The following is an 11,861-nucleotide window of genomic DNA, read 5'->3' as shown; positions in this document are numbered from 1 at the left end:
CTTCTAATTATTGTAAATGCTGTCTTATTGTATTAATTTTGGTTCTTTCTTATTTTTGAATGTGTGTATTTATTGCAATAAATTGTCCTCTCAACACCACTTCCCCATGTCCCAAAGATTTTGGTATGTTGTGTTTTCATTCTCATGTTTCTAGGAAATTTGTGAATTCATGTTTTCTTTCTTCTACTACCCAGTCACATTTCAGCAGGATGTTATTCAATTTCCGTGTATTTGACTTTATTTCATTGGTCTTCCTTTTGTTGATTTCTCATTTGATAGCATTGTGGTCTGAGAAGATGCTTTGTAGTATTTTGATATTTGTAAATTTATGGAGGTTTTTTTTGTGTCCTAACACATGGTCTATTCTGGAGAATGTTCTATGTGTGGAAAAGAATGTGTATTGTGTAGTTGTTGGGTTGAATGCTCTGTACACATATATGAAGTCCATTTGCCTGATTGTGTTATTTAGTTCCTCTTTGTCTTTGTCAAGTTTCTTTCTGATTGTTCTATCCATTTTTGAAAGTGGTTTATTAAAATCACCCACAATTATTGTAGATTCATCTATCTTGAATTCTCATTTTCTTGGTATGTTGGTAATTATTATTATTATTATTGAGGTTGCCTTGTATTTCATTAACTTTTCCCTCCATTTAGTAAAGTCTATTTTATCCTTTAATGTACCTGACTTCATCATTACCTGTATCTCTGTTCCTGTGTGTTTACCTTCTTTCACTTTGTAATTGTTTTGATCATAGACTGACCTCCCGGATCCTCTGAATTTGTTCTTATAGTTTTGTTCTGTTCTTGACTCTTCCATTTGTCAGTTGAGTTCTGGGTGGTGCTGCCACGTATGTCAGTCTCTGGTTGTTGTCTGCTCTTATTGGTTCTCAGTCCACAGAACTCCCTTTAGGATGTTTTGCAGCACAGGATTGGCTGTGGTGAAATCCCCTAGCTACTGTTTATCCTGGAATGTTTTGATTACATCATCGTATTTGATTGACAGATTTGCTGGATAAATTATTCTTGGTTGGCAGTTTTTTTGTTTTGTTTTTTTCTTTCAGAGTTTTATATGTGTCTCACCATTGCCTTCTTGCTTGCATAGTTTCTGCTGAAGGTTACAAGCTTATACTGATTGTTTGCCTTTATATGTAACATTTCTCTTTTCCCTAGATGCTTTCAAGATTCTGTCCTTATCTTTGATTTTGGAGAGCTTTATTATTATATGTCTAGGTGATTTTCTTTTAGGGTCTATCCTTCCTGGGGTTCATTGAGCTTCTTGAATGCTTAATGTATCACTATTCAGGATGTTAGGGAAATTTTCTTCCAGTAGCTCTTCAACTGTCTCCTCTGCGGACTTGTGATTCTTCCTGTTCCAAAATGCCAATAATTCTTAAGTTATCTCTCTTCATTTATCCAACATTTATCTTAGACCGTAATTAGACTTTTTAATCTTAGTAGTATTGAGCGATTTTTTTTCCAGCTCACTAGTTCTGGCTTCCATCTCTTCAATTCTACTTCTTTGCCCTTTCAGTATATTGCCCATCTCTGATATTTTATTATTAATTGTTTGGACCTCTTTCTATAGATTTTGAATTGTTTCCAATGCTGTATCTATCTTATTTTATTGTTCCTCTAGTGCTTTCCTGACTTTTCCCTTATTTTTCTCAACTCTATTGTGAAGTGTTTTGATACATTTTATAATCATTTTACCCTGAATTCCTTCTCAGGCATTTCCAATGCCTGCCCTCCTAGTATGGAGTCTAGGTCTACCTTCAAATCATTTGTCTCAGTCACTTTATCTTATTTCTGGACGTGTCCAGAGATGGTCATCTGCTTCTGCTTCTTGGACATGTTTAGTGTTTATCTGTGGTGTTGATACTTAATTGAGTGTGTCTTGTGGTATTTTCTATGCTTTCTGATTGCCTCCAGGTAGATGTGAGCTAGGTGATTGGCTTCCCTTTTCATTCTTCTTATTGCTTAACTCAGAGTAACTGTCATAGGTGTTGTCTGCCTACCTAGTGTATGACATTTAGTATTAGTTCTTGCCTGGATTGTGGGGTTTTATAGGGTGTGATGGTAGCTTGACTATATGAAAACAAGTGCTGTCTCTTCTTGGGTAATATAGGGGATAAAAAGCCCCCTAAAGGTAAAGAGGGGACCAAAAAGCAAAACAGCAACAGTAAAAAAAAAAAAAAAACCCAACAGATTGAATACTGTAGTCTATAATCACAGAAAAGAGAGAAGAGGAAAAAAAAATCTGTAGACAAATATGAGTATGATTTTAATATCCTCTTTCAGCTTCTTGCTTTCAAAGCCACCTGAGAAATTTCAAGATGCCACTGTTGGTTGTTATAATGTAACTCAGGATTTAGTTTTCAGCTTGTTTCATTTTTAGTTTGTCTCTCACATTCCACAACCCCTCTTCTGGCCATTTTTCCTAGTGATAAACATTTCAGGGCTGGCTGTGGCCATTTTGCCGTGCAACTTAGGTTTAAGTGGAATCTGACACTTTAAATTTTGAGAAAATCTGTGTGCGTGCATAGTAGAACCCTCCAGGGTTGGGGGTCATATCCACTTGCTCAGGCACCCCCTCTAGTCACCAGAATGGAGGTGAGCAGATAACAAGAGGCCAATGAACAGATAAAAAAAAAAAAAAAAAGGAATGTCCACACCTTTATCTCCAACGTTCTGGCAGGCATCAATTCATGGCAGCTCTGATCCTTTCCTTACTTGGTCTCCCCCAAGATGGCAGCTCTGGGTCACTGAACCTGGCAGGTTCTAAAGTATGAGATTTCTTGCTTCTGTTACAAATTCCACTTTCTATAAGCCTTCAAACTTTTTAAATACTCCTATATATGTGGTTCAGAGTTTTGGAACTGTCCCCTGAAACTGCTTCCTCTGGTATTCTGTGTTATTGCTGATGGAGGTCCTCACTGAACTTCTACCTTATCCACCATCAAACCCCACCTCTTGCAAATGTCCTTTTGACCTTGTGTGTTTCTTTTTTTCTACAGAGTGCGTATCTTCTTAGTGTTATCATTTACCATATAGACCTGTCTATTGCTTGGCTGAAAGCTGAGCTCTGGGGGTGAGTACAGTTCCAGGCCTGCAGAGTGTCTAAGGCTATGGCCAGTTTCTATCAGAACAGTAAGCCTGGCTTTAAAAAATTATTTTGAGTTTTGTTCCGCATTTTTCTCCAACTATATCTAGGACTTTCTATTGGGAACCATTTCAGAGCAATCAGTAGTGGTTGTCAGGTATCATCTATTTCTTCTTCTTTTAGTATAGTTGCAAGAGAAAGATGCTTTTTGCTCCTGGAAAGTTTTACAATCTCTGAAACCCTATGCAGAGTCTCTATGAGCTGGTACCAACCTGGAAGGTGAATCACAGGCTTTTAAGGCTGTAGTCACTGCTCCCTAAATTAGGACATAAAACAATGTCTTTGTGGACTATGTTACAACAATTGACCTTGATGTTCCCTGAGACTACAGTCCTGACATCCAGGCCCAACACCTTATTCCCTCTAGGTGTTTGGTTCTGTCTAAGAAGTTTTCATAACATTGTCCTTTATATGCCATACCATATAAATGCATATGTAGAAATAATGTCTGTCAAACCTATTCATGGTTTAGTCCCATTTACCTTCCCACCCTTGTTCAGCTTGAATGTCTGTCTAACTATATGCAGATTATTGTTATTGCAGGTTGTAATAGTATTTATGTCTGTTGTCTTTAACTTTTGGGCTCCTCACTGCACCCATGTTAATACCCATCTACTCTCTATTGTCCTGGTATGGCACAGTAGGATGAACACGGAAATGCTAACCACATGGTCAGTGGTTCAAACCCACCAATCGCTTTTTAGAAACCCTATATGTGTTGCTATGAGTTGGAACAAACTAGATTGCACTTAACTATCACCACTCTCTGGAGCTCTGGCAGTGTAATGGTTATGAATTGGGCTGTGAACTGCAAGGTCAGCAGTTTAAAACTACCAGCTGTTTTGCAGGAGGAAGATGAGACTTTTTGGTCCTGTAACAATTTACAGCCTCGGAAACCCTGAACAGGATCACTATGAGTCGGAACTAACTCCATGGCACATAACCACCACCACCACCACCCAGTTTCTAGTTAGTGATTTACCCTTCTTTGCTTTCCCAAATTTGGTAATCATCAAATAATGTTTCTTTCTGTGTTTAAACCTTTTGTTGACTATTTACAGTTGTGGTATCATAGAATATTTGTGGTTTTGTGATTCACTAATTTCACTCAGCATAATGTCTTTTAGGTGTATCCATGTTATGAGATGTTTTGATGTTTCACAGATATGTCATTATTCTTTAGTGTTAGATAGTATTCATTTTATTATAGCCATTTTTGCTATGAATTTCCCTATGAGAATTTTTTTTTTTTTCAAATGCTTTTATGGTGGTTTTTTATTTTTATTTTATTCTAGGATGTTTTTTATTTCACTTTTGATTTGTTCTATGACCCAATAATTTGTTGTTTTTAGTACTGTATTATTTAGTGTCCATATATTCAGTTTTTTTCTCTAGCATTCCTGTTGTTGAGTTCTAGCTTCATATCATGGTCAGAGAAGTTAATTTGTATATTTTCAACATTTTTAGCATTTGTTGAGACTTCTTTTTTGTTCTAGCGTATGACCCATTCTGGAAAACAATCCATGTGCCCTGGAGAAGGATGTGTATTTTACTAAAGCTGGGTGGAGTATGCTACATGAGGGGGTTTCAAAAGGTTTATGGAAAAGTGGAAAGAACATACAATGGAATATTTTTATGAGATTTTGAAGCCCCCTTGTATATATGTGTGTTAGGTCCAAAGGGTATATGATTTTATTTAAGTTCTTAATGTTCTTAGTGATTTCTTTTTAGATGTTCTATTTATAGTTGAAAATGGTTGAACTTCCCTATTATTGTTTAGTTGTTTATATCTCCTTTAATATTAGTCAATATTTGTTTCAGGAATTTTTGGTGACGTGCTACTACTTGATTGACCCTTTTGTTATCATGCAGCATCCTTCTTTCTTTATCGCTTGCAATAGGTTTTGATTTAAAATAAATTTGATCTGATAATAGAATCTGATAAAGTTTGCTATCCCTGCTTTTGTGTTTTCTGGTTGCATGGAATATTTTCACCCATCCTCTATTTTCAGTCTGTTTGTATCCTTATGTCTAGCATGTGTTTCTTGTAAGCAGAAAAGGGATAGGTCACGCATGGTTTGTTTTTTGTTAATCCATTCTGCCACTTCTGGCTTCTGCATGGTGTGTTTAGACCATTTGCATTTAAAGTTACTATTAAAAATGAAGTGATTACCTCATTCATAGTGATACTTGTTTATTGAATATTTCATATCTTTTTAGTTACTTTATTCTGAATTTTCTGTTTCTGTTTGTATTTGGCTGCTTTTTTGCATTGAGCTTTTTTCCTTCTTTCTTTTCTTCTGAATGTTTTCTTCTTGATGATTTCTTAATGTATACCACTTATGTGAGTATTATATTACACAGCTTAAAATTGCAAAAGCATTTAACATAACAACAGCCATTAATATACAACCTTAACATAATAAATGTATTCCTGATAAGCTTCCCCCCTCTCCCATTATTGTTGGTCTTCTCCATTAACATCAATATATAAAATATATTCAGTTAGTTTACTTCCTACTTATTTCTTATAGACTTAATGTTGTATTGTGTTTGGAATTTAATTATTGATCTGATTACTTTAGAATATCAAGTTGGCCCTAATAACATGGAATTTTTTTGTGGCTCTCTCTTTTTATTCTGTATTCCTCCATGTAGAGATACAAGTATTTATTTAATGCTGTTGTCTTTCCATTTGAAGAACTCCCTTGAGTCATACTTGCAGAGCTGGTCTAAATGCCCAGAGCTTCTCTTTGTTTGCAAATGTCTTGATTCTGTCTTCATTTTTGAATGACAACTTTACAAGAAAAAGAATCCTTGGTTAACAATTGTTTTTGTTCAATATTTTATATATGTCATTACAGTTTATATATGTCTTTCAGCTTATAGAGTTTCTGGGGAAAAATCTGATTCTGAAATACACTTGTTATATTATATTGCATTTTTCTCTTGCTGCATTCAAAATTCTCTCCTTGTTTTTGATTTTAAGAATTTTATTAGGATATGGCACAAAGTTTTCATGTCACTTCTGATTGCAGCAGTTTGTTTTGCTCTCTGTCTTATGTCAGAATTGATTCTCTTTTCAGGTCTGGGAAATACTCTCTGGCTATAATTTGGAAAAAAAAATTGTATGTCTTTAGGTTGTTGTGGTCCTCTGGTATTCTAGTCATTCTAAAGTTAGATTTCTTAATTGAATCTCATGTTTTCTTTTGTGTCCATTTGCTTTTCTTTATTCTTTTCTCTTGTTTCTGTTGAAACTGTATATGTTCAGTCATTTTGTCTTTTAGTTCATTTATTCTATAATTCGTATGTTTAACTCTATTTTTGAGTGTTTCTCTTGCTTTTCTAATTTAGTAGCTTTGTTCTTCAGTTCAAATAGTACTTTTTTTCATGTTTTTAAATTCCTTGCTGAATCTCTCATTTTATTCCTCTATTTGTTTCCTGATTTCTGCTAGTCTGTTTTCTGTGTGTTTTTTGGCTTCCGTTAAGCATATTTAGAACCATAGTCTGAAATGATCAATTATTTTACCTCTGTAGAAGAAATGTCCTCTTCTTCATGTTTTATTTTAAATTGGTGCTTCTACTCTTGCGATTTTTGTGCACTTTACAAATTTTTTTAGCACTTGGGCCATTTTGGTACTTTTAATCTAACTTTATGTCTTGGAATTTGGTTTGTACAAAATATTTTTCTGATTCGATACCATGTGGCATCCAATGCAGTGGTCAAGCACCTACCTGGCTGTCAACCAAAGAGTAGGTGCACACACGTTATCAGTCACTCTGCAGGAGAAAAGTGCATCAGACTGCCTCCACAAAAACTCACAGACCTGGGAACCTCAAGGGACAGCTTTACTCTACAGCACAGCAGTGTGGTTGCTATCTTCTCCTGGGAATCACTAGAAGGCACTCTTATACTCCCCCCCCCCCATACTAATTCAGTTCTGGGAGCTTGATGTCTGGGATTCAATATGCTTGCATGAATATGAGAGGGTTTAGTTTGTTGCAAACTCTGATGTAAACAGTGGGACTTGGCTTTTCTTTGTCAAAGGTGAGGGACTTTACCTTTCTTTCATGGGCCCTTCACAAACTCTTCCATGGTGTCCCACTGTGGACAAGTACATGTCCAAAGTATTCCCCTTGCCCTCTACCCTTGCAGTTGCTCCTGGTCCTAGTACCCTTTTGTCTCGGACCCCAGCAAGATTCATCAGCACTTTCTTCAAGAGCCATAATTTCCATTTTTCCCTTGGAAATGTACAGCCCACAAATTCCATTAAGTAATCTGTACTGCCTTTAAAAATCAGGCTATAAATTCCTCAGATATGCCCCTTTTCTGTATTTCCTGTTTAGTGTGTGTACCAGCCCTATTCTGAAATGGTCAAAATGACCATCCTAAAATGGTCAAAGTACTCACAAGGTTAACAGGAAGGTACACAAAGCTTCTGTACTGTCCCCATTTCTCCTGTCCCCAACTTGAGGACTCACCCCAACTCTCTAATACCTCAGGTGCCATTTTGAGTTCTGAGATACCAGTCTATGTTTGTCTTTATTCCTTAGTCAGTAGGTTAGTTGCTCTGGATGTCCACTCACTTTGCCTTCTTGCCTCAATCTAAATTTAAATAGAACTTTTTATCACTTCCCAAGAGAGAAGTGGCATTGAACTAGATGGGAATGAAAGGAACTGGAAGAAGGTAATGCTCCATGTCATTTAGTTAATGTAGTCTTGTTTATTAATTTATTACATGGAACAGTAAGTTTAATGGCTTTAACTTTGAAGTAGAAAGAAGTCCCTAAAGAATACTTTAAAAAATGCAATGATGACATTAGAAAGCTGTAGGACAAGGAATGTGTTTAATATTTGTAGTTATTTTTCAAGTCTTCTTTAACCTTAGCCTTCAGATTTATCATTTTACATTAGCCAAAATAAACTACCACCACAAGAAACCATGTACTACTGAAAATCATCACCTAAAACACAATAAAGTACTCAAAAAATCAGAACAGTTTGCTATATTTATTAGTCTTAGTCATAAAATTGCTATTAGAAATAGCATATAGATGAGTTTTGGTATCCATAAAACCACTGAAACATAACGTGACATTTACTACCTGTGGTCCATAATTATGCTCATATATTCTTAGATGCATTTATTTCTGTCATTGAATGATTGTTTCAAGCAAGTTGTGCTGTACTTTCAAACTAGAATTTAAATTTCCTTATTCTATTTATATTTCCATTTTTGAAAAGATACAATTTCAGAAGGATTCTTTAAGAAAAAAATCTTTTTAGAGAATATGTCATTGTTACTCTTTTATTTTTTGGTAACTTTATTTTTGCCTTTCCTGTGCTATGCTGTTATTGTTGAGTGCCATCAAGTCAGTTTGGACTCATAGTGACTCTGCATAGGGTTTCTAAGGAGTAACTGGTGAATTTAAACTGCCAAACTTGTGATTCAAACTAGCCTGGTGGTCCAGTGCTTTAAATGCACAACTTTTGTTAGTTATAGATACATTAACATATTACTGTTATGAACTTTAAAAATGAATGTTATGGACATCAAAATCACATACAATAAAATAAAAGCATTTAAAAACACTTTTTAAAATGTCTGATTAAGAATGGTTGCAATGGGGACTTCCAATTTGGGCGATAGTAGTGAAAACCAGTTAGGGAACTCTTCATAGTGAAGGGATGGGGATCTCATGAAGGAAGTACTTATAGAACAACTCCAGAGCTCTGGATCTACCATAAAATCCAGGACGTCAGTTTCCCGCACTCGCAAGAGAAAATAATCACGATATTAAGGAAAATACTGTGAGTTAGGAATCTGGAAACAGGACTCCCTCTGTGGCCACCCCACCCTGGTAGAGTTTAGAGGGTAGGGCTACAGCCGGTCCAGCTCAGAAAACCTACCTCTAAAAGCAGTGCAGAGACATTTGCAAAATAAAGAGGCTTGGGAGAGTATACATTTCTCCCTCTTTTTTACCAGTCCCACCTTCTTTGCTCAGTCTGGACAACATCAGATGGGACAATTTTCCCAAGGTACAGAGAGAGGGAGATTGGCAGCAACTTATGAGACACAGCTGCAGAGACACAGCCCTAAATTTTTTTCCTGTAGGACCCTTGGTGGCTGTGAACTGTGGAGTTGGTTCCGACTTCAGGCGACCCTTTGCGGGGTTTCTGGGGATGTGGGTTTTTGAGGGAGCTGAGCACCTTGCCTTTCTCCTGTGGTGTGGCTGGTGGTTTTGAGTTGCTGATCTTGCGGTTCGTGGCCCCATTCATGGCTGCTGTGCTACCTGACCTCCCTGCACAGAACCCATATAGAGCAATCTGTAAAACCCCAACATAAAAGGACTCAACCATCTCTCAAAATGCGCTGAGCACACACAGATACCTAATTGACCTTCAGAGACAAAAGTAGTGGACAATCTTTCTCCCATTAACTTTTCAATATCTACCTGCACACCTCTACTGAAGTGATTATAGGAGGGGCCTGAATGAGCGGACACCCTCACCTGCTGCTAGAGGCTTCTACCTTGCACAAACACTGCCTGTGTAGCTCGGGACAGTCGACCACAGCTTCATTTCTGTTCCAAAGTGGTGCTTTTTGTCTCTGCATTCATATTACTTCTGCTTTTGGTCCTTTTGATTACACATCTTTCCTGGAGGTGGGAGCTTTTTCTCCTTACATTACCCAAGAAGAGACAGCAATCGTGGCCATATAGCCAAGCTATAAGCATACTCCATAATATTCCACCACTGAGAACAAGAGCCAACAACACCTGCTTAGCATTACATGCTAAAAGGGAAGCCTATCTCCTGATCATATTCACCAGGTGACACCCAGTAATCTTAATAACAAACAACAAACATCCAATTATGCTTTAAAAAAAACCCCAAAAAACACGTAACTATCAGAAATGATGAATGAAAAACAACAAATGATATAAAATATGTCCAAAAACAGAAGAGAGTAGCTGATGCAAATGAGCTGGAGACAGACAAAGGCTTTCTAGAGGAGGAAGAGCAGGTTTTGGATATGTCTGAGAAAGAATTCAGAAGAATGATATGGAAACAAATTCAAATGCTCCGAAAAGGGGTGGAGGAAAACAAGGAAGAAGTCAGGAAAGTAATACAGAAGGAACCTAATAAGATTGATACATCACTGGAAACAATTCAAAACCTGCAAAAAGAGGTCCAGATGATTAATAATAAGATATCAGAAATGGACAATACATGGAAAGGGGAAAGGAACAGAATAGAAAAGATAGAAACCAGAACTAGCAAGCTGGAAGACAAATCTCTCAATACTGCTAAGATAGAACATCAAGCAGAAAAAAGGATAAAAAAATCTGAATAGAGTCTAAGATTCATGCTGGATAACATGAAGAGGAACAACTTAAGAATTATTGGCATTATGGAACAGGAAGTATCAGAAAAGTCCACAAAGGAGATAGTTGAAGAGCTTCTGGAAGAAAATTTCCCTAACATCTTGAAAGATGAGAAAACAAACATCCAAGAAGCTGAACATACCCCAGGAAGGATAGATCCCAAAAGAAAGTCACTAAGACATGTAATAATCAAGCTCTCCAAAATCAAAGACAAGGAGAGAAGACTAAAAGCAGCCAGGGAGAAGAGAAATGTCACTTATAAAGGCAAGCAAATCAGATTAAGCTCTGACTATTTAGAACAAACCATGCAGGCAGGAAGGCAATGGGTAGACATATACAAAGCACTATAAGAAAAAAAGAAACCGTCAACCAAGAATCGCCTATCCAGCAAAACTATCAATCAAGTATGATGGTGTGATCAAGACATTCCACGGTAAACAGAATCTGAAAGATTTTATTTAAACCAACCCAGCATTTCAAAACATCCTAAAGGGAGTTCTGTGGACTGAAAACCAACAAGAAGAACAACAAACAGAGATTGACAGGCATGGTAACACCACCTGTAACTCAGTCAACAGATAGCAGAGTCCAGAACAGAACAAGACTACAATAACGAATTCAAAGGTCAACTGAAGATAAAAAATATATCAATGTCAAAGGAGGGACAAATGTAGCAACAAAAACCCAGGTGGTGAGGATGTCAGGTAAATTACAGGATACAATGGATTCTCTTAAATGGACAGAAAAGTTAGTAGACTATAAGGTAAGCTCAAAGAAAGTTAATACTTCACAACTTACCATGAAAATGAACTTCCAAGCCAAACAAGCAAACATAAAAACTAAGAAGAAACCGATAAGAAATAGCACAAAAACACACAGACCCAACACAAGAAGGCATGCAGAACTAAAGAACGAATAGCACTAACAAAAAAGTAACATAATGAAAGCAATTCATACCTATCGATAATTACATTGAATATTAATGGATTGAATGCACCAGTGAAGAGACATAGAGTAGCAGAATGGATAAGAAAACAAAACCCTTCAAAATGCTGCCTGCAAGAGACACACCTTACACACAAAGATAAAAATAGGCTAAAAGTTAAAGTATGGAAAAACATTTACCAAGCTAACTGCAACAGTAAACAAGCAGGAGTGTCAATACTAATCTTCAACAAAGTAAACTTTAAGATCAAAACCAGCATAAGAGACAAAGGACACTATCTCATGATCAAGGGTCAATTGAGCAAGACAATCTAACCATAATAAATAATACTACACTACCAATGAAAGAGCACCAAGATGCATGAAG

The sequence above is a fragment of the Chrysochloris asiatica genome, unplaced genomic scaffold (assembly GCF_000296735.1).
Source record: "Chrysochloris asiatica unplaced genomic scaffold, ChrAsi1.0 scaffold00210, whole genome shotgun sequence".
Classification (NCBI taxonomy): domain Eukaryota; kingdom Metazoa; phylum Chordata; class Mammalia; order Afrosoricida; family Chrysochloridae; genus Chrysochloris; species Chrysochloris asiatica.
The sequence above is the reverse complement of the archived record's forward strand: the minus strand, read 5'-3'. Positions refer to the sequence as shown.